The sequence below is a fragment of the Echinops telfairi genome, unplaced genomic scaffold (genome assembly GCF_000313985.2).
Source record: "Echinops telfairi isolate 266 unplaced genomic scaffold, ASM31398v2 ScPeMD7_23;HRSCAF=83, whole genome shotgun sequence".
In the NCBI taxonomy this organism is placed as follows: domain Eukaryota; kingdom Metazoa; phylum Chordata; class Mammalia; order Afrosoricida; family Tenrecidae; genus Echinops; species Echinops telfairi.
In genome coordinates, this window is record NW_022103920.1 from 25,000,919 (window position 1) to 25,018,332 (window position 17,414).

A 17,414-nucleotide genomic window follows, 5' to 3' on the forward strand; every position below is an offset into this window, starting at 1 on the left:
CAGAGTGGCATGAAACAGGATTAAAAAAAAATGGAAGTCTATCATACTTCTATACCCATCAGACTAGAACACAGAAAAGGAGATCAAAAAGGTGCTACCTTTCACAATAGCCAAGCACAAATTGAAATATCTAGGGATATACCTGACTAAAGAAACAAAAGATTTTCATGAGGAAATCTATAGAACAGTATTACAAGAAACCAAGAGTGACCTCAACAAATGGAAGAATATCCCATGCTCGTGGACTGGAAGTCTCAAAATAATAAAGATGTCTGTTCTGCCCAAGGACTATATTTTTAATGCAATCCCAATACAATTACCATCATCTTTCTTAAAAGAAATGGAAAAACTCATTACCAACATAATATAGGGAGCAAAGAAACCCAGAATTAGCAGAGAACTCCTCAAGAAGAAGGACATCATGGGAGGGCTTGCTCTACCTGACTTTAGCACATATTATGTAGCCACAGTGGTCAAAACTGCACGGTATTGGTATGTAAAATCACAATTACTCAGATGAACGGATAATAACTGAAAACCCTGAAATAAAATCATTGGCATATAGGAAACTGATCTTTGATAAGGGCCCCCAAAATATCAAATGGGAAACAGATGTCCTCTTCAACAAGTGGTGCTGGGAAAAATGGATACCTACCTGTAGAAAAATTAAGAAAGATCCTTATCTCATTCCATGCACAAGAATAAACTCAAGGTGGATCACAAACTACTAGGGCCATCAATGAGGGAATTGGGACCAACCTGAGAACTTTGGCACAGGGAATACATAGGCTATCAGAATTGGGAAGTACACAAATACAGATGAGTCACAAATAGACAAGTGGGACATACTGAAGATAAAACACCTGTGTACATCAAAATAATTCACCAAGAGACTAATAAGGGAAACCACATTTGGGAAAACATCTTTAGCACTGACACATCAGACAAAGGCCTTATTACTAAAACCTATAATACTCTGTTAGCTTCCAAAAAGAAAAAAAAAAAAGAATTTCCCACTGAAGAGGTGAGCAAAGGACCAGAACAGAAGTTTCATGAGGGCAGATATCTGAATGGCCTATAAACATAAGAGGTAATATTCTCAATCTTTAGCCATAAGATAAATGCAAATTAAAACAACAAGGAGATAACACCTAACACCCTCAAAGATAGCCCAGTTCAAAATCAGAAAGCAACAAGTGTTGGAGGGGTTGAGGTGAGTTAAGAACTCTCATCCACTGCTGGTGGACCTATAGGTATGTACAGCCACTATGTAAATCGATTTGGCGATATCTAAAACAGATGGAACCCCAGCAATCCCCCTACTGGGCATGTACCCAGAAGAGATAAGGAACCAACAACAGCCAGACATCTGTGCTCCTGTGTTCATCACGGCACAGTTCACAATTGCAAGGAGTTGAAAACAACCTAAATTCCCATCCACAGACAAATAGATTAAAAAACTGTGGTCCATACATACAATGGAATACTACACATCCCTAAAAAGCAGTGATGAATGCTTGAAGCACATTGCTGCATGGGAAGGGCTGGAGGAAATTATACTAAGCAAAGTAAACCAAGCACAAAAGGACAAGTATAACATGAGTCCAGTGAGATAAGCTTAAAAATGCAAACGGGGCAGAGAGAAAAAGCTACTGTATACAAACATTCCTGGGGTGAGGTCCAGGTAGTATGGCAGGGGCCAGACCAAATCCAGGGATACACATGGTATAACTAAAAAGGAGGGTGTGGGGAACAAACATGGGTAGTGGGGGAACAAGGCACTGACCCACCCAAGGAGAGAGCATTGTTTATATCTCCGCAGGGAAAGGGGGACCAGACTTCAACCCAGTGCTCCAGGATGTGAATGCAACATACTGGCATAGAGCAGGGAACCAATAGAGGGCCAGCAACAATCCAAACTACATGGGCAGGCCCCCCACCCCCCGCCCTGCAGAAGAATTCACTTCAGAGGACAGCACTGAAGCTACAGCTCAGGGAAAGGGACATGTCAGATCAGAGCACACAGAAGCAAATGAAGGAAGAGGACAAAAGAGTGGAGCACATCCTGTCCCACCAAGCCCTGAGGACCATATTCCCGCTCAGAGCAGCCAAAGCACAGAGAGGACCATAGGGTCGGCCCCACTATGAGACACGAAGTCACTCATTGACCCAGAGCCCTGCAGGGGACAACACTGGAGACACAGTGTGGGAACTACACCCAGTCTGACCCCACCACACTGAGAAGAAACACTAAGGGCGTGCAACAGAACAACAAGGGGAACAGAGCAATGAAGTCTCCAGGGAATACCAAAATAGACTTTGAGGCCAGGGTGTGGCACCCCATCAGACTCAACCAGAAAACACTCCTAAAGGTCAACAAACAGACCTTGGACTATTTACAGGCTTTTCTTTTTTTTTTTTGTCTTTTTTTTTTTTGCTGTTGTTTTGTTTTCTTTTGTTTCTTTGTTTTGCTCTGTCTTGTTTTGTGTGCATGTTATTATCTCTGCAGGTCTATCTAGATAAGATAGGCAGGATAAAGAATCTGGAGGAGAAAACAATGGGATTGATGGTTCTGGGGAGACATGGGGGAGGGGGAGGCGGGGGAAAGGAGTGAGTGCTAAAAAACCCAGGGACAAAGGAACAACAAATAATCTAAAATTGATGGCGAGGAGGGTGATCAATGGCAATGCAACCGAGAGGAAACACTGAAACCCAAATGAAGGCTGAACATGATAGTGTGACAAGAGTAAAGGACAAGGAAATAGAGGAAAAACCTAGGAGGCAAAGGGGTCTAAATACAGGCATGTACATATGTAAATATTTATATATGACATAGGGAAATAGATCTATGCGCATATATTTATAGGTTTAATATTAAGGTAGCAGATGGACATTGGGCCTCTACTCAAGTACTCTGTCAATGCAAGAACACTTTGTTTTATTAAACTGGCATTCCATTATGCTCAACTTCCCGACATGATTGCTGAAAACAAAGCAGGTACATAAGCAAATGTGGTGAAGAAAGCTGATGGTGCTTGGCTATCAAAAGATATAGTGTCTGGGGTCTTAAAGACTTGAAGATAAAGAAGCATCCATCTAGTTGAGAAGCAACAAAGCCCACATGGAAGAAACACACCAGCCTGTGTAATCACAAGATGTCAATGGGATCAGGTATCAGGCATCAAAGAACAAAAAAATCCTATCATTGTGAATGTGGGGGAGTGTGGAGTAGAGACCCAAAGCCCATCTGTAGACAACTGGACATCCCCTTACAGAAGGGTCACGGGGAGGAGACAAGAGAGGGTGCATGCAGTATAGCACCTATGAAACATACAGCTTTCCACTAGTTCCTTAATGCTTGCTCTCCCACTGTCATGACCTCAATTCTTCCTTACAAATCCTGTACCCAGGACAGATCAGAGCTGGAAACCCAGGGAATCCAGGACAGATAAACCCCTTGGGACTAATAATGAGAGCAGAGATATCAGCAAGGTAAGGGAAAGGTGAGGGAGAAAGGAGGAAGAAATCACAATGATCTACATATAACACCTTCCCTGTGGGACCGACAACAGAAAAGAGGGTGAAGGGAGACGTCAGACAGTATAAGACATGACAAAATAATAATAATTTAGAAATTATCAAGGGTTCTAGTGAGGGAGAGTGGGGAGGGAGGGGGAAAATGAGGAGCTGATACCAAGGGCTCAAGTAGAAAGCACATGTTTTGAGAATGATGATGGCAACAAATGTACAAATGTGCTTGACTTAAGGATGTATGGATTGTGATAAGAGTTGTATGAGCCCCCAGTAAAATGATTTAAAAAAGAAAAAAATTCAGGTAAAAAACTAAACCAATTTAGACATCTATACTATTAGCAATTGTTTATGCTATTAATCATTGGTCCTTCATAGACAAGATTTTTTTCCCCCTAGAAATTTGATTTGCATGCTCTACTGCTATAGTGCTCATCTTCAATATCATCTCGTCTCTGCTTAAAATAATTAATTCAATTGATTCTGCAGATTTATTTGGGGCATTGTCCCCATAACATTTTCGTAAATCATTTGATTTCATAATTCTCTACCCAAGCTTAGTGGTAAATTTTGTTGTTGTTGTTTTTTTTTTGCTTTAAATTTGGCAGAATTCTTGTTGCTATGATAGGTGCTCTTTTAAGAAAAAAATCTAATCCTTCCCTGTGCTTTCAGACATGTTACAAAAAGTTGGTAAGAATTTATTTACGTGCAAATCTTTTAAAGTCTCTGCATAGATTTTTCATACACATTTTCCATGAACTTCCTAAAGATTTTGTATTGTAGATAGTCTGAAATACATACTATAAAAATGATAATCTATAGAATGAATACTTCCTCTTATGTGCTAAATAGAACTTAAAATCTGTGCTGTGATTTGCATCCCCAGCCACATAGACAATTATCTTGAGTACTTGATGGATTATTATTCTTACTTTTGCACACGTGTTTAGCAGTCTAACTCTCCCAATTATAATTTGTATACTTCTGGGGTAAACTTCTGGGAGGAGATGTTTCCGAAGGAGCCGATGGATGTAAAAAGAACACACCCTTGCTCAGCAAAATGCAATGGCCTCTAGTTTTGCAACTACAACTCAGTTGTTGTGTGCCGTTTGAAAAAAATCACGTTTTGAGTCTTGGATGTCTAGTATAGAGATTACATACATAGTAACATCTCCCTTCTGCTTACTCATAGTTTTATTATAAGGAAGAAGCAAAATAATGGATGCAAATACTTTGAGTACTTCACATGGCATGGTTTTTCTCACTTGACTACATATCTCCCTTCTGCGAAACTTGAGAAGACTTTTCTGTTGGTGGTTTGATTCCACCCATTTCCTTCTATCTTTTCCTGTTGCAATAACAGGGCTAGAACTTTGCAAAGTCAACAAGTATTGACACCTGCTCGTTCATTTAATTTTCACAAGTAGGGAAGGTCATGATTTTTCCTGAATTATCGGGAGACAGATGTGGCAATCCATTTTCTTAAAAGACTGCAGTCCTTGGCAATTCTGTTCTTCAGGGGCATTCTGAGCCAGAAATGACTTGATGGCAGTGTATTTTATCGGAAGGCTGAGACAGAATCCAGATGAGCACGTTGATATTGATCCTGTCAAATTATTAGGCAGGGAATTACCCTTTATATGTATTCTGGGCCAGTTACTGTGTAGTTCAGCTTTGTAGGTTTTGTTTTCATTTTTGGACCAAGCTCCCATGGCAGTCTTGGGCTGTCCCTTCCCCCCGCTTTACTAAACATATTTCTTGGTGAATGGTCAGGTTACAGTCCGGGATTCTGGAATCAATGTTTTTTGAGCTCTACTGGCTTGCTAGTCAAAGCATCAGCTTTGATGCTTTGAGTAGTAGGAGTTGCTGAATCAAAGGTTAGAACATGTTCTTCATTTACTTTCAGAATGTTGTCATTTCTGTACCTTCTAGTATTATTTATAAACTGCTTCAATACCAATAATTTCTACCTTGTTCTCAAAGCCATGCTGGCTAAACCTGGAATTTCCTTTGCTAGTACATCCATTAAATGCTGGCTGACTCATTATCTGGAATTAAAATTCCAAAGAGATCATATAGACTATGGCCCAAACTTTAAACTAGATCAGTGAGAAAAAATAAACATAGGAAAGATATTACTGTTCCTAAGTCTGATTATCACAGACCTTCTAGCAATGATTGCCCCTTAACACCGTTCACTGCTGACTTGGGAAGTAGTTCATTTGGAAGAGTAAAGCTTGACAGAATTGAAAAAAATGAGACTTTACTCATGTATTTTACATAATGAAGATCATTTCTGTAGATATTTAAACGCTATTGCATAGTTCTGTTACACCTATACAGCACACTTACTTTTTAAATTTTGAAATAATCCTCAACATGTCCAGATTTTTGAATCTTTGGTATAGAACCTCGTTAATTCCCACGGGGGCAGAGTAGAGAGACAACTACGCTCCCTGTAGTTCGAAAGCACCAACACAGTCTCAGGCCCTGGACCCTATAGTTGGCAGGCACACACAGTTCCAGAGACTGATGGGTGGAAAAGAGAAGTAACTTTGGCACACAATGACAGCATGAATCAAGTTATTTTTCAAGACATTTTTTTCTTTGGAAGAAGTGCCATATGCTTTGATTCCAAACACGTAGTTACACCTATGGTAGTACTTGGTTGGATAGATAAAACCAAACAAACTGCCGTTGAGTTGAATCTGACTCATAGCCACATTCTGCAAGGTTTCTGACACGGAACATTTTTATAGCATACCGATAGACAGCCTCATCTTTCTCCCGGGGAGTGGCTGTGGGTTTATAGCCCTCACTTAACCTACAGCACCATCAGGTTTACTTGTGTACTTGCTTATTTAGGTTTATTTACTTAGTGCTTGAATATATAAGGGTAACAAATAAGAAAACGTGTGAATAGAAATATAAGAATAATTTTAAAGTTTTTTAGAAGGAACGTATCATGGTTAATTTTAGGTACTGTTGAATTGGTTTTACTCAATATTAAACAAAACAAAACAAAACAAAACAATAACAAAATCACTGCCATTAAGTCTACTCCAACTCGCTGTGGTCTACAGGACTGCCAGTGTGGATTTCCAAAGCTGTGACCTGGTATAGGGATAGGACACTCTCCTGAACTTCTGAATTCTGCATTAGATCTGTCCAATGCAATATACTGTTTAATTTCTTGACTGCAGCTTCCATGCCCATTGCTTTAGATCCAAATAAAATGAAATCCTTGACAATTTCCATACTTAGTGCATTTTTCATGATTTAGCTTATTGGCCCACTTTTGAGGATTTCTGTTTTCTTAAGTTGCAGTATAATGCATACTGATTACTATAAGGTGTGATCTTTATAAATAAATGTTTCAGGTAGCAAGTAAGGTCATATCATATATATATTGTGGGTAGATTTTTAAGCCTTCCTGAAGTCTTGATGTGACATTCTTTTTAAGGGATCAGGTATAAGGCATCATCAGAACAAAACATCTTACCATAGTGAATGATGGGGGGAGTGCAGAGTGGAGACCCAAAGCCCATTAGTAGGCTACTGGAGATCCCCTTGCAGAGGGGTCTCGGGGAGGAGATGAGCCAGTCAGGGTGCGATGTAACAACGATGAGAAATACAACTTTTCTCTAGTTCCTAAATGTTTCCTCCCTGCTCCCACTACCATGACTAGAATTCGACCCTGCAAGTCTGGCTAGACCAGAGGATGTACACTGGTACAGATAGGAACTGAAAATCCGGGGAATCCAGGGCAGATGAGCCCTACAGGACCAGTGGTGTGAGTGGCGAAACAGGGAGGGTAGAGGGAGAGTGGGTAGGAAAGAGGGAACCGATTACAAGGAACTATATGTGACCTCCTCCCTGGGGGACAGACAACCGAAAAGTGGGTGAAGGGAGATGTCGGACAGGGCAAGATATGACAAAATACCAATTTATGAACTATCAAGGGCTCATGAGGGAGGGGGGAGCGGGGAGGGAGGGGAAAAATGAGGACCTAATGCCTAGGGTTTACGTGGAGAGAAAATGTTTTGAGAATGATGAGGGCAATGAATGTACAAATGCGCTTTACACAATTGATATGTGTATGCATTGTGATAAGAGTTGTATGAGCCCCTAATAAAATGATTTAAAAAAAAAGAGTGTGAGGTTCTTTTGGTTTATTGTTGAATTGGTATTGATGGGTTTGTGATACACAGATTTTTAAAGATCAACCAACTTTAAGGTGAAGGTCAAGAGATTGCTGCTAATTTTAAGCTTAGTTTAATTCCTTAAGAAAAAAAGTGCTAAGATTTTGGAGTTGACTTGTTATTTAATTATAAGTAATTGTGAATTTAAAACACCTTTCTTATATTAAATTTAAAATAAAATAAATATATTCTAATGGTAATAATTCTTTCTACCAGTCTATTGGAGAGGAAAAAAATCATAAAGAACAGACCTAAATTAAGTTCTTTATCATGGTATACTGCATAAGGCTGTTCCTTTTCCTTATAAAATGCAAGCATAAACTCTCCCTCACATTTCTGTTAATCCTTTTAGCTGGAACATCCCTGCTTTCCAGTTTCCTACTGCTTCTAAGCTATGACAATTTCCCAGAATATACAGTACTATTCCTTTTAAGACTTTTATTCCTACAATATGATTCTGCCTCCATCAAAACTCTCGCCCCTTCTCTATTTTAGGTAGTCAAATCAGAGTGGAATAAGCATTTCTAGAACACCTCCATGTTTTATTCATCAAAAGCTAAAATGTAGAATAATGATGGAAGTAGACAGCAATATTTATTTTCCCAGGATTCAAGTGGTCATCAGGTCAACATCTCATCTGCCTCTGTTTTTCAGATGAGTCAAGATGGGGTTGCTGTACCCCACCTATGCGCATCATGCGAAACTTAATGAGAGGTGAAGAGGTCCTTCCAGGGATAACAATCGCATAAAATGCAAGCTGTTATTTAAAAATGGATGAGACAATGCTTTCCAACAACAACCTTATTTAGAAGGAAGATTATATGGATACAATTTCCCAAGTATCTATAAAGTGAGATGTTCAGAAGAGTAATTTAATCTGGGGGTAAAGAAAGATAAAAGTGACAAATAAGTGTCTGAGAATCTATAGGGATTTCAAATAAATGACACATCTATGTACAAGATAATTGTCTTGAGTTTCTAACGCTTATATATTTAGACACAATTTGAGAATCTAAACATCAAGTTCTTGTTAAAATATTTAATATTATTTTCACTACTGAAGTAGCTGAACATGTTATTTCATCAATAGGAGATGAGCCTCCCTTTAAACCTTTTTTTCCTTCATCTTTGAAAAAGAATGTGACCAAGAGAGACATTAAAAAATATAGACTCTGTACTTGCTGCTGCTTCCTCTACCTTCTTAGAGGTGCTTGGTCTGTTTCTAACCATGGGATCTTTGGACCTATGGGAGGACCGATACGAAGAAAACACACGGAAAAGCCAGAAAGGCTTGAGGAAAATGGGAAACCCTTGAGAGCCTGGGACCAGAATTTCATTCCGAGGAGGAGAAAGAAGTGACCAGAGAGGGGAGGATCTTGATGTGTAAAGCGGGACTGATGTTGGAAAAACGTCTAAACCAACGAGTCATGTTAGAACGACTGAGCTTTGTAGAGAAAAGTTTCCTGTGACAGGCATTTTGGAAGCCACAACTATCCTCTTCCAGAATGCTTAAGGGGATATCTACCATATTTGTAATGGTCTGTGAGATCATTTGTGAAGAGTGTGTACGTGTGTGCGCATTGGCACATGAGTGTAATAGTGTGTTCTCGATGCAAAAGTCTCAAGATGAACTTTGTCGAGAGCAAATAGGGTCACGATGGCTCCTGTGAACAAGGGCAATCTCTCCTGTTTGTGGACTGTTGTGAGAGATAGAATTCTTCATTACATTCCCTGATACTGAGTAAGAATCTATGCTGAAAGCCAGGGATTGTTATAATCTATCATTTCAATATCTGCCCTGGGCTCCAAGCCGTGTCGCTGGCTTCTAAGAGCACTGGAAGGATGCAGTGCCTCTTCTATTATTTAAGTATAAAACATTCCACTGGCTCCTGAAGGTTCAGGCACTGCCAAGACCTGCTTCAAAAAATGGGAAGTTGGCTGACTGAACTGAAGAGCACTGTGGGGGGATGCCTTTTGGTGTTTCAATGAGAACAATTTAACATTAGGGCGTATGCACTTACTGCTGCTCTCCAAGAAGTTTGGAGATTTATCAGGGTAATCTCATTTTAGTTGCAACCATTCAGGACCGTATACATTAGAAATTCTGTGCTAGTTGAAGGGAGAGAGGTTCAGTCACTTTGTTTTAAAAACTGATTTACCCCAAGACACCATGTTAATTAGCCAAGTCAATAACACGAAGTGATAAGACTGTGTCTCCCAAATACAGTTATGAAACTGATTTTAAAATACTCAATTGGTGCTGACACATGGAACTAAAATGAAATTGGCCCCTAAAGTAGTGGTTCTCAATCTGTGGGTTCCGACCCATATGGGGGTTGAATGAACCTTTTACCGGGGTCGCCTAAGGCCATCGGAAAACACATATTGCCAATGGTCTTAGGAACCAAGACACCTCTCCTCTGTCTCCAGGTGGGTCTGCCCACATATGAGTACCCGGTGTGAAGACTGTTACCCATGCTACACCATGCTTCAAGACAAAATTTCATTTATTTGTCATCAGAAATAAATATTTCACAATATATAATCACATATTGTTTTGTGATTAATCACTATGCTTTAATTATGTTACTTTTGTACCACTGAAAATACACCCTGATATTTACATTACAATTCATAACAGCAGCAACATTACAGTTATGAAGAAGCAATGGAAATAATGTTATGGTTGGGGGTCACCACAACATGAGGAACTGTGTTAAAGGGTCACGGCATTAGGAAGGTTGAGAACCACTGTCCGAAAGTATGGTTACTAATCACTGCAATCATGTTTAATCTAACTGAAATATTTATATTATTATTTGATAACTGACTGTCTTTGATTTTATCATCTATCAATCTGGAGGATGTGAAGTTTCAGGTTCTATTTCTCAATTTGTATATTCACCCAGCCACAGGAAGCAAATACTTGACCTGCATTCCTGATGCTAAAGCACCTTAAAATATTTAATGACATAGGTCAAGTAAATTTAGCATTAGCCTAACTATTGTAAAAGCGTATATCCAATTAAGGAAAACATTCAGAAGATTGCAATGATGTATTCTTTACCCATAATGAAAGTAGAATAGCCAGTCTGACCTAGTTATAAAATACTTCCAAATGAATTCTCCTGGATGTGTGCAAGTCTATTATACAAATGTATGCACGCGCATTCGCTTTTTATGATTAATGATATAATATACACCATTTGTTTTACCTCTTGACTGGACATGAATTCTCCTACCAGGCTTATACAAACCTCTGAACCCAAAGAATCGCTCTCTGGTCATCTGGTGCTTCCAGGCAGGCAGCCAGAGGCTGGTGGACAGTAAGCTGGTCCTGGCCTGTCCTGATGGCAGTCTAGGGATGGGCCTCAGGTGCTTAGAGTACGCAAGTCCCAGGCAGGAGGTCAGGAAATCCTTGTCCAGACAGATACTTCTGGAAGTTAGACTTTTAGGCTGTCTGATAGTTCTCTCCTTTAGGAGATTACTCTGTGGCTACTTTTATTGGGGCCTTTGCATAGGTGGATGATGTTTTCTACACAGTACTCGAAGTCTCCCTTCCTCCCTCAAGCTATAAAGCTCCCTCTGCCCCCAATGGCAGTTGTGATTGGAACAAAGGATCTGTTCTAAAGCCAGGGTATTAAGAGGAGATGTTTTGATTTCTCCTTTCAAGTTAAGATAAGGACAAATGTGGATATATATAAATTTAATATAAATATAGTAATTTGAAAATATAAATTTATATCTATTTTGTTTTTATTTTTTTATTAATTTAAAAAAAAATGTCTGGGAGTTAATACAGATACCATATCATTTCATAGTTCAAAAAGTTGTCAAGCAGTATTGTACAATTACTACCACAATCAGTTTGAAAACATTCTCTTCCTTCCTGAACCCCTTGACATCAGCTCTCTTTTACCCTCCCCCCACCCCCACTCCCACTGTATCCCCAGAAACCCTTCTATAGCTTCTAGAACTATTGAGGGAAAATATTGAATTCGAATAGTGTGTCGACAGAATAAATAGAAAAACAATTCTGTTCTGTGTTCCCTCCCCCCAGATTTCTCTTTTAATTGAAAGAATAAAATGTCATCTAATGACTGGAAGAGAATTAACAGTGAATGTTGGACACTTTAAAAAATAGTAAGTGAGTTAAGAATTTTGCTCTTACAAAATATGTCTGAGCTACGTGGGCAGGAATTTTGCAATAGAGTCATTAATTTTTTCTTTCCTTTAGTGATATAGGCAGTGCCATTCAAGCCAATCAATTAATTATTTGGCTGATTTAGCTGCCATTTAGACTGACCTATTGATCACAGTAGTTGAGAGTTGACTGAGTAGACACAGCTGTCTTATTAGGAGGCAGCTTCCTGGGTACAACTTCTCCTGTGGTTGACCTGCTTAAGAAGCATGTGAAACTTAAGCATGATTCCCTTCATGAATATTTATCTAAGCCTTTGGCATCATCTGAATGTCTAAGACTCCAATTAAGAAAAATGGTAATGTCACTCCTAAATTTTGACATGTTTTAAAAACACAGTCAAAGCTAGTATGTAAACAAGGTCTTAGTGAATGTTGCTATATATCGGTCCACTAGAACCAGCTGGAGAATATGTAAGTAACTATATCAGGATATGAAGCTTAGAGCATAAATTTAAAAATATGTAATAAATTTATAGATCTTTCACAGCCGATATACACATATCAAAATAAGGCAGCTTATTAAGATAGCACCAAGGCATCCTGAGAATTTCACTTGTATATCATATGATCCGTTTAAATATCATTTTACTAATTCTAACACCATGGGAGAAAAGATGGGATTTTCTACTCTCATAGAGTTACAGTCTCAGAAACCCACAGAGACAAGTCTACCCTGTCCAACAGGACAGCTATGAGTCTGAATCAACATGGCGGCAATTAATTCTTTTGGTATTATAATACCTTCTGGTGAGTAATTTTGCAAGTGAATCTGATTTCATTTGATTCTTTAGTTGTTTCCATTTTTAACCTACAACCTATCAGGTCCACAGTGATGGAGCCTTGCTCTTCTTATAGAAGAAAAATATCTTCAAGAAAGAAACAAATCTTTCCTTATTTTCAGCCTTTTTTTGATATCTCTGAGTGTATGATCCTAAGAGTTCAGAAAGTAATGGGATTCTTAGTTATTCTAGAAGTTACCTCAGATTGACTTAAAAACCAAAGGTTGATTTCTAGGTTTCCATTAGAGAGTTCCATTTGGGGTGATAAACTTAAGTCAGAGACTCAGAAACTAGAGAGGGGATGCCTGTAAGTGCCATCATGTGCCTCCTTCCCCAGAGCTCCCCCCATGCCTCTGGAGACCTGTGCCCACTGTCTATTCCCGGGCAGACTTAGAATGAGCACTCTGCTTTTCCGACAAATGATTACAGATGCTTCACCCTGTTTTCAAACAAATGAGCCTCCTAAGGAAGCAGGAAACTAGTCATAATACCCAAAGCTCGCTTTAAGGTAAACTTGGGGCCATGAATTTGGTGTTTTTGTGAATCAAGTCTAGAGGGATTGCCATACACATCTCTGACTTCTCAAAACAAATATGCAAATCAACTGAAATATACACTAATGGCAGGAGTTAGATGTTTCTAAGGAAGTATAAAGTTAAAGTACTAGCATATGTAATACTTATTCATTGTCTATTTGTATTTCTACTTATAATCCCTTCTTTTATTTGCTTATTATGTGTCAAACAAACAAACAAACAAACAAACAAAACTTACTTCCTTTGAATCAATTCCAGTTCATGGCAAACCTTAGAAGACAGAGTAAAACTGCTCTGTCAGGGTTCTTAGGATGTAAATCCTCACAGAAGCCAACTGAAAGATCTCACAGGCACAACTCTTTCTTGAGGAATAGCTAATACATTCAAAATTCAACCTTTTGGTTAGCAGCCCCACACAGAAACTACTAAAACACCAGGGTTCCTTGTTATGCAGAGTATGCATTCATATATGTCCACCTGTAATTACATGGGATTATTATACATAGTCATAGATGGTTAAGAGCTATTTTTAATGATTTAAATGAGTGAACTATTTAACTAATCACCACAGCACCTAGGTATTTCTTGACCAAGAAATGAATAAAAGGTAAAACTAGTAGTCTATGTTTTTTTCTAAGTACATTTCTTGCATCTGTAACACACACACACACACACACACACACACACACACTCGTTCTCTCTCACGTCATCCAGCATTAAGACCTTGATGTCCAGTCTGTCAGAAGTCATGTTGTCATTCTGCTATGGGTAAGCATATTCATATATTTCTTATTCTCAGCTACCAAGCTCACTGGGTACTATTTTAGAATAGTTACCCCATTTGTGAAAAGCATGAAGATTAACTTGTCGCTGTTATATGTTGTGAGAACCAAAAATTTAAACAGCCTTAATAAAACCCAAAACTGTGGAGAAAAAGTTGTAAAAACCATGTTGAAAGAATATTAGAGCAAGGCGGTAGAAGTCAGATTTCTAGCACCTGCTTTGTCATTGGATAGGTACCCTTGAATACGTTATTTCCCCTTCTGTGCTTAATCTTTTTCTTTGAATCATGAAGATGCAGCAGTAGCCAACACTATGCTACTTCCCAGACACGTACTCATCTAACCCTTACATTAACAAAGCGCCTATTAAATGTGGATCAGAAGGATAATCTACCAAGTTAGTTTTTTTTCAAAGAAACCAGAAACTGTGATGGGCTTGTGGAGAGGAAAATAATATTAAAGCATTTCGGAGAAAGGTGTACAAATCTTCAACCGTAAATGTGCATTTTGGGACTATGCCTGTCAGGAAAGCACACTGCATCGGTGCACCTGGTTCTTTGGGAGAAGGACTGCTGACGGGAGCAAACCATGCTTTAGTCAGAGCAGGATGCTCACCCCAGAGGACAGAGAAGAACCCACTATTCTCAAGAAGACTGCTGTCATAGTGGAGTTTTAGTGGGGTTCATTCACTGTCCCTCTGATTTTTAAGGCATATATTTCACTGGTATGTCTACCAGTTACACATCTTTAAAACCAAAGACATAAAACAAAATCTTGCTGGAATGATCGAACGACTTTCTAGGATACACACACCTTCTTTCTGTTTAAATAGCACACTTTTCACTTAAAAATATTGCATATAAAAGTACAGAGAGAACTTATTTTACCCCTCTAGTTGATGTGAACTACATTTTCCAGAGGACAGGCAGGACAAGAGACATTTCAAGTTTAGATAACATTTTTATTTTAGACATTTTAGATTTATAGAAAGTTGTGAAGATCACGTAGATAATTCCTGCCTACCACTCACCCACGTTCACCTACTATTTAGCCCTTAAATTACCATGGTAGGTGGTCACACTAAGGAAGCAATGGTATCACATCACTAATATCTAAAAACTGATGATTTTACTCATATGTCGCTGGATTTCCTTTAATGCCCTCTTTCTGTTCCAGGATCCCATCCAGGACAGTATATTCCATGTGGTCCCATGTCTTCTTAGGGCCCGGCAGACACGGGCATTGTTCAGAAACTCCTTGTTGAGGGATGCTGGGTAATTCTGAGGATTCATCACCAAGCACTTTGTTGGGTTGGGATGTGCACTCAGTGACTAGGGAGTACTGAAAGAAGCCTTTTGGGCATTTTTCTGAAGCGGTTAGCAGATCCTAACTCTACAGGAGCTTTCCATATAACATAACCTGACACCCATTTTCAAATTATCCAAATATGTGGTCAATCAAAAGGCAAAGATATTGAATAAAAGCCTTATGGTGTAGAATCCAGGCAGGGGGCTGGAGAATTGTTTTGGGGCCGTACAACTGCCTCAATAACTGTCCACTCCCGCTTCTAGCAGCTGCTTTCTCAATGACTGCAGTACCGAGTCAGCAGCCCTGGTTAGAACTCCTCGCTGCTGGCTGCTCACAAGTTGTTCCAGACTCTTCACACGCTGTAGAAGAGCTGCCAGGAAGAGTTCCAGCCTCAGACAGCCCCAGGGGCTGTCCACTCTCCCGGAGCGTTGACTGGATGACAGCGAGGGAGTGCATCTTGATGACTGTCATATTTCCCCCCGAGGAGCAGCTGATGGGTTTGATTGAACCCTGCCAACAGAGTTCCCTTATTACTAAACCTCGATTATTTTATATCATGGAGATTTGGGCTATTGACCCTCCTTTCTTAAAAACGGTGAAAGACCCACAAGGAGAGGTTGGTGAAAACATTCATAGGTCAAGAGAGAGGGGACCTTGGACGGATCTAAACCAGAAGTCGAGAGTGTGCACTGGGAGGTCGTGGACGTAGTTATCAAGTTCACGTGACCTGTACTGGGCCGTAAGGAGTCCTTGTGGTGCAGTGAGTCAAACTTTGGCCTGCTAACCGTATGATTGCCAGAGTGAACCCAACAGAGGCTCAGCGGGAGGAAAATGGAGCGGTCTGCTTCCCTAAAGGTTTGCAGCCTTGGCAACCCTGTGGAGCAATTCTACTCCGTCCTATGAGCCAAAATCCACTCCCTAGAAGTTTGTGCTATTTTGTCATGTAACCTGTGCCTTTCATAGTTCAGATTTAAATAGATGTGTGTCTTGGTTTAATGGACGTTGCTTGCGAACATTAGGAATGAGTATACGCAAGCTCTCCTCTATGTCATCATTATTAAGAGCAATACCAAAATGTGTTAAGGGCTCATACAGGTAGCCATCTGAGCTAGGTGCTGGGATTTAATCTATTTCTTTAATCATCTATGCCCTTATGATTAGGGCACATAATTACTGGAATAAATAACGATGCCAGAAATCTTCTCTCAAGTGGCAGATGAACTGGGCAGTAAATGCTATGAGAATTTGTGGGGAGAGCAATCTCCAAAGGTTATGCTGGTCTCGGAGGTCTCCTGCAGGCAAGAAAATGTGAGCCGCACCTTGAAGGCATGATGGCTCGGCTAAAGGTGAGAGAACCTGCCCACTGTCCAGAGATCAGAGGGTAACTCTTTTGGGTTGGATTCATTTCCACGTAATAGGTCAGAAAAATGATTGGGAAGGTAGGAAGTGACGTAGATTTTAGAAGTCCTTGAATTCAAGGTGAATGAATTTGTAAATGGTTTGCCAGGGATGGACCTTGATTTAGTATTCAAATAATATGTTGCTATCAACCTTTGTTATGCCAATTCAGGAATAATCAGTGGGGGGAAATCCTCAAAACATATGAAAAGCAAGAGTGGTATGTTTAGTGGTATGTTTATTTTCTTTTAAAGATTTTTTTATCTCTTTCTTTCCCCACAACTGCCTTTGTTTATGACCCAAAGGAGACGTGTAGCTTGTAGTGAGAATATATTGCTCCATCAGTGATTAAACCACCCCGATGAAAACCCCCAATAGATGTCTCATGTCAAATTGCTCTTGTTTGGAGAGAGTCAAGCAAGTATTATACTTTAAAATGCTCTGATGTTTCACATTGACTTCCCAGTGTGTGGATCAATAGGGGACCTGATCTAGGAACTTGCATGAGGCATGAAGTCCTAGTCACTTGATTGTCTGTGTAAGACACAAGGTATCACAGACATGTGGCCCATGTCACTCACTAACAATAATTTTACCCAGTAATAATGATATGTATTCAAATAGGCAGAAGAGATAGACAGGATTCATCTATATACTCTCTAAGATAGATACATG

The 17,414-nt window shown here is 39.5% G+C and overlaps 1 protein-coding gene across 1 annotated transcript in view; it reads right to left on the reverse strand.

Moving 5' to 3' along the window:
• Positions 1-17,414, reverse strand: part of KCND2 (potassium voltage-gated channel subfamily D member 2) — a 576,581-nt gene that overhangs the window by 252,280 nt on the left and 306,887 nt on the right. The window lies entirely within an intron of this gene.